The sequence below is a fragment of the Phalacrocorax aristotelis genome, chromosome 1, assembly GCF_949628215.1.
Source record: "Phalacrocorax aristotelis chromosome 1, bGulAri2.1, whole genome shotgun sequence".
NCBI lineage: Eukaryota > Metazoa > Chordata > Aves > Suliformes > Phalacrocoracidae > Phalacrocorax > Phalacrocorax aristotelis.
Genome location: NC_134276.1, coordinates 181,374,504 through 181,381,273, shown reverse-complemented (window position 1 = coordinate 181,381,273; position 6,770 = coordinate 181,374,504).

Below are 6,770 nucleotides of genomic sequence, written 5' to 3'. Positions count from 1 at the left end.
GAGCAAGAAACAGCTTTGACAGATCTTGCTCTGCAAGAGTAATGCTTGCTGTCTTCCTCAGTTCCTCTCTGCCTTCTGAGCATTTCTGTGGTCTCCCCAGCCGCAGCAAGGCTCCCACTGCTGCAAAGCTGAGCCCTTTCCCTGCCCTGTTTGCAGAGAACAGTAACTCCTCACCAAGTTCCTCGGTTATTGTGGGTCCTGTTTTCTCAGCTGCTGACATTTCTCTTCCTGTGTGAGGCTATCTTCCACCCTTAAGCCGTACACTGTCATACGTAGAGGCTTTCACCCGTTCTCTGAGCATCTCTTTCTTTGTTCTCATTTTCTCCATCACATGAATGGTTAATTAATTATGGTGTCCTTCAGAGTCTGTGTGTCTCAGATACAACCCTAAGAGACTACGGAGAATACAAGCAATTGTTATTCGGGTTGCATAGCAATGAACAGAAAAATTTTAAAAACCACCCCATTACATTCAGATGTCAGCACTGAAAGCCTCTGAAAATGCTGTGTGGTTTTCCCACTTGTCTTCCTCATGCGCTTTGGAGCTGCTCCGTCCGGAGCTCCTGCAGAAGCTGTTGTGAGTGGGCAGGAGCCTCACCCTGCCCAGGGCATCTTGACGTGGAGGTGCCCTGTGTTTCATTTCACACACAGGGCGCAAGGAGACCAGGTGCCATAAGGCTTCGTTTCAAACAAACCACTATTTGAGAGAAGATTCGGGAGTAGAAAGGAGTCTTCTAATGAAAAAGTGATAAAATAGGTGTTTCTGCAGGCAGTGTTCATAACCTAGGATACATTCAAGATGTGTAATAAAGCATCAAAGCAATGATCTGTTTACAAAGGCAAAGAAGTTCTTAATAATAAAACTGTTGCCATCACTCACCAGCATGATACCTCCTGACGGTCTGCTTACTGAGAAAGCCTTGGGGAACCAAGGAGAAACTTGACCTTGTCACGTGAAAGCTTTGGAGAGCTTGCTGTGTCTTGATGCTCATTTTGTACAGTCCTACCATGCTCAAGGCTCAACGGGTGGTTAGCACTGCTTGGCCAGGAGTTCGGGGCATTGCGGGAAGTAACAATACAGCTGCCTTTTAAATTGCATTGTGTTACATTGCTTGCATACTATTTACGTATTGCTAATGTCTGTGCTTTTAATACATAGGGGAAAAAGAGAAAACTGTCATCTTTACTGTGTAATGTATTTTTTTGATAAACCGATAACACAGTTCATTGCTAAGGGGTTTTTGTGTCTGGGTTTTTGGGGTTTTTTTTGCATTTGCTGTTAGCAATAGGAGCTGCTGGCCACACTAAGTCCTTAATAGTATGCTTGCACAGGAAGAAGCAGCCACTGGTCTGAAGTGCTATGAGCAAAACAGCCACAGATGACAGCACTGAGTGGTGAAGTGACTTTTTCAAGGTTACCCAGGAGGTGACTGGCTAAGCCAGTGTAAGAGCTCAGCTCTTGTCCAGGGACCGTAGTCATCTCTTCCTTCTGTTGCTAAGTAGCGTTGGCCAGAAACCTCCAGCGCGATTGGACGGATCTCTTTATCCAGAGAGATAAATGCAGGTCAGCAGTGTGCACAACAGAAAAAGAACAACGATGCTGGTTTTGGCCGGGTGGCTTTATGAGCTGCCAGACATGTCTGTTTTCTCCACACCATGCTGAGCACTGAAGAATGCCTTTCTGATTTTGCTTGGTAAACGAAGAGCGTGTCATGTATAGCAGCTTAGGTACAATAGCCTGCCAGTGAGTGTAGGAGCCTGGAAGAAAGTATGAAGGGCTACAATGAAAGTTAAGCTCGGCAATCTCTCTTTTATGTATTTTTCTCTTATACTCCAGGTTGAAATATCACTCTATTATCTAATAGCTGCCATGGCTAAAATAAGAAACATCCTGCTCGTCTGAGAAAGAATAAATGTACAAGGTGCACCCTTGTTAATCTTCAAGTGCAAGGAGCATGTAATCACTCATGCACCATGCAGAGATCTAAAGAAGGATGCTTGTAGCTGTCTTGTACCCTAAAAAATAATCAGGTTACTTTTGTCTTAAGCAGATCAGTTTAGGATGAAAAAACTTATTGCTTTAGCAACGTTTAACACATATTTTTGTTCTTCTTCCCTATTCTGATTTCCCTTAGTGATAGTTCCATGCAAGTTCTCACTGAGAAGTCTACTAATTTTGGCACAGTCACCCGAAGCCCACAGGCAAGTTGGTCTGTCATCCACTGAGTCAAATCCTATGTGTCAAACTGTGTTACAAGGCAACTCATTATCTTCTCTCCAGTTTTAGCCTTGAGTTTTATTTACCGTGTACTCTAAAGCGTAGCTGTGAGTGTACAAAAGGGCTTTTCCTAAAGGCTGTTCAATCATTTTCCCGAGTTTACTGCTAGTAGTATAATATCTACTACGCAGCTAAAATTAACACTAATCTGTTATTTTCACATTGCACTACTGTTCTCAGCATTTAGCTTTTTATACTTGAATTCAACTTTATTTTTGATGCACAAACCAACATACATATACACAGTAATCCTGTAACTGAATGATGTTAAAAATGACAACGTGCATCCCATTGTACTGGCAACAGTCTCTGGGAAGTAGTGCGTTATCTTCCCGATGCTCAGCTGAACGAGCACAGCAAAGCCCTCTCTCACACACTCACTTCTGTCACAGTACTGTGCTGGTCCTGTCTTCCTCTGCACATTTCCAGCATCCAGAAAGGAACATAAAGCAAAATGCAACAAATTTTATAGGTTGAAGTATTCAAAAGGAAACAGGGAACAACTGCACAGTACGGTGGATGATACTGAAAAGAATCAAGCAGGAATATTGCTGAAATATGCGAACATATATTATTTTTCATGTAACAATGTCTCAGGATATTTAGTGATAGCGTAATATATTGTAGAGTGAAATAAGAACTAACCAGATGTGAACAAATGTGCTTTGGCACCATGATTTTCTTCCTCAAAATCCAGGATGTGCTTCATTGGAGCTATTGCTCAGAAGAAAACTTTCCTACTCTGTATTTCTTAAGGGGACAAATCCAGTTATTCCCCAATAGATAGCCTGTAGAAGTAAGCAATTAATCTCAGAGGACCTTGAGATGTGATTGGTAGGCTGAATTTGTGTTACGTATTTTGTTTTGAATCAGCAGCACTTAAGGCCTGAAGAAAATCCCACTGTGTTTGGAGAGCGCTTCTGTGTGTTTATGTCAGAGCTCTGAAACAAGACCTGCAGGTGGTGGTTGTCTGCTCTGGGTTCAGTCATTCTGGGTTCCACCCTCCATCACTGACAGAGATGGTATACCTGAAAAACCTCAGGGATTTCCATTTAAGATGTGCTCGGTGTGCCGTAGAAGAGTCAGGACACCGCTCCGTGTCCCTGCTGCTGCTTAGAGCCAGGACTAATACCCTCCCCGCCTCCGATCTGCTTTCCATGGTGGCATCCTGGCTTCTCCAGAAACTGTGCAGGGCACAGTTCATCTCATGGATTTTACAGCTTTACTGCAAGATGGGAATAAATATGCCCAAGAGGCACTGGCCTTTCTCTGCTGACTGTAAAGGCAGCCATGACAACCAGCTCAGCTGCAGACATCTGTATTCAATTAGATGAAACCCAACTACCTGCTCATACAGAGAGACTTCCATAGGCCCATGAAAAAGGGTTGAAACCACTCGTGCTCATTTAATGCTCATTTGCTTCTGCTCCATTTTGGATGAGTTTCATTCAAATTTCATGCTGTTTTACTTAAAAAGTCATTCTAATCGTAGGAATGTGCCTGGACTAGAAGCATTTTTTTTTTTTCCCCCCCCAGAAAAAAACGTTGGATGGGAATTTCTAGTGATAAAGATCTGGTAGTGGTTCAGTTTGATGTGTGGCAAGGTTTGGGTTGCATGATCTTTTTATGTTTTTTTTTGTCTTTAGCATAACTGTCATCCATAGTGCATTGTGTAAGGTTTTCAACATTTTCCTCCTTCTCTTTTGTCAGTTTTCTTTACTTTCATAACACATTTATAACCTGTCGGTTTACAAATTATTGGGAGTCTTGATAACAGAGGATTGACCATGTGAAATACTTTTGATGTCACAGCTAAAAAGGTGCCTGTACAATTCTATTTTAACCTTATTTATTTATCTGCAAAGCAGTAGATCATTAAACCTGATAACAAATGCATTTTACATCAGTTTGAGTACCACAATTCTTCAATTTGCATCTTTTAAATGGAGACAAGGTTTTGGAAGTTGCAGATTGCCAATCACTGGTTGATTTTTAATCCCTTCTTTTTGTGTACGTGCAGCTGCTGAGAATCAAAAGTTTTTTTAGAAAGCTCACAAATATAGCTGCTTATTTGGATTAGGGAGGGATGAACAGCTGAGCTGGAAATCAGAAGTATTGTGCTAGTTTTGCTGAACGAAGCTCAAATGCAGCAGTTTTATGTTTCTTTACTTGTAGTAGTTGTATCATGTTCTTTATAAGCTTCCTAGCAACTGCATAGCTTTGTCACACATGATAATGCTATAAATTATGTTTTAGTATGAAATCTGTGATACTGTGTCTTGACAGTGTCACGCAAATGCAGTAGTGCCGAAGCCCAGGGACTAGTTAGGCTGGACCCCTCTCTTGCTGCTTGGATAAAGTTTACTCTGACACACAGCTGAACAGGGATTAAGGAAGGTCACAACTTTTGTTTATAATTTCTAGATAAATATATTTCACACACTCAGTTCTGTCCAGTGCATAGATACAGTGTTTCTCTGCATAACCCAGTTCTGGATTGCTACAATCTTTTAGTCCATTTCAGATCTCTGTCAGTGAAGGGAAACAGTCCGTGGAGGTCTGGAAGTCTCTTCTTCTCTGGAAGTTCAAGCTCCATTGATATGGAAAGTATCCTTGTGAAGACTGACTTGTGAGCACCTCTCCACACTGAGCTCTGCCTGTCGGTGTGGCATATAGCGTGGTGTCACATACCCACGCTGTGACAGGTTGAAAAGACACCACCTCAATTTCCAAGTACATCATTGTCCCTGCAAAGAAAGCAAAAACTCATTCTGAGCACAGCTAATAGGAACATTTGCTAATGCAGGCAAGCAGATATTCCTTAATATGTTCAGCTTTTCCTACGCGCAGTTCCCACTGTGAATAGGTGTGTGGAGGTCTTTGTTCCTGAAACCAGACTAAATGGAGGCATTCCAGTTAAGTCAAAGCAAATGAAATCCTTTGCTCGTCCCAGCCATTTGCTACCTAAGAGCTGGGAGGAGTGGAAATGGCAGTAACTTTTCACCAAGGAAAAATACTCTTCTGCTCCACAGCAGAGAAAATTCTGCATCTGCCCCCCATCTGGTACCACTGCCTGTGCTCCTCCTCATTGTTAGACTTCATTTTTATGGTATCTCAGCACTGCTACATAGCTCTAACAAATGCTTGTCAGCAAAGAATTTGCTTTAAACCGATATAAACTCACCAAACTCCAAGAGAATATTCCCAATCAGACACTGCTGGCTGTTTACAGTTCAACATTTGAGAGTATTTTATGTAAAAGCGAGGGTTTGTTTGGGTTTTTTTAGTTTTCTTACCTCCAGCAGTGGGCATGGGATGGCTCGGGTAAGGCAGCCACTGGGTTGTTGCATAGCCCTGTTTAGAGCTGGTCTGCCTGGCTCCGTAGGCTGGGGTAGGCAGGGACGTGTCTAAACAACTGGGTGTTCCACAAACACCCCTTTGCTTTCCAGCCGGTGTGCAAAGGTTTCCATGTGCAAAGTGGGCTGTGGGCAGGTGCTGGGAGTCGTGTGGTGTGCCTGGCTGTCCTACCAAGGTGGTGACTTGCCACACATCCCGGCCCACGGCTGGAGAGCACGTGGGATGGGCAGCACACCCGTGGGGTCTGCGCGTCGCCAAGGCCTGCTGCGATCTGACCTTTGCACCATTGCGGGGAGGTGGGAGGTCAGAGGCTGCCCGCATAGCAGAGGGGACAGCTGCTCACCTCCCTTCCCAGGCAGGTGGGACAGCAGCATGGGCAGCAATCATTCCCCCCCCTCCTCCAGCACACTGCTTAGATGAGCAGAGTATGACCTGGGGGTTGAAATCTGCTGCACGAAAAAGCCTTACATGGCTTTTTTCCTTAAAGGGAGGCAGGGATCAAGAGTGTGACTCTGCTCACATTTCAGGTCCTTCCGTCCTCCTTGGAAAGCATCTCTGTGTGCTGTCTCTTCATCAGGGTAGATTGAAAGGTACACATGTAGCCCTGTGTAGTACCTCTTTAATAGAGTGAATTCTTAACTTCAGTAATGCTTCAGTCTAATGCAAGCAATCAGAGTTGCCTTAGGATGGGCTATGCAAACTCTCCCTAGCCCAGCTGATGCAGCTGATGCAGGCTGACAGTGGTTCATTGCTGGGCACAGCACAGTGGCTCATAGAATAAAGCGAAGAGCTGAGGTTGAGAGGAACCCCCATCACCATCACAGACCCCTCATCCATGAGTTGGGGGGGGACAGGCTGTCAGCCCTCAGCCTGACTAAGGCCTAGAAATAGCAAGTGATGGAGGTGTCATGAAATCACTGCAAAGCTAACTACCACTGCTGTTCAGTTCAGCTTGAATTCAGGTCCATGTTCTCATCTGTATTAGCTGTTTAGTTGCATAGCACAGTTGTCAGATTCATCCAATTTACTTTTTTAGTATAGAATGAGTTCTGTTTGCCTTAAAGTAATATGCAACATTTTATGCTCTTGCCTATTTTTTATTCCAATAAGGCATTAAACCCTGTAAGGTGTAAAC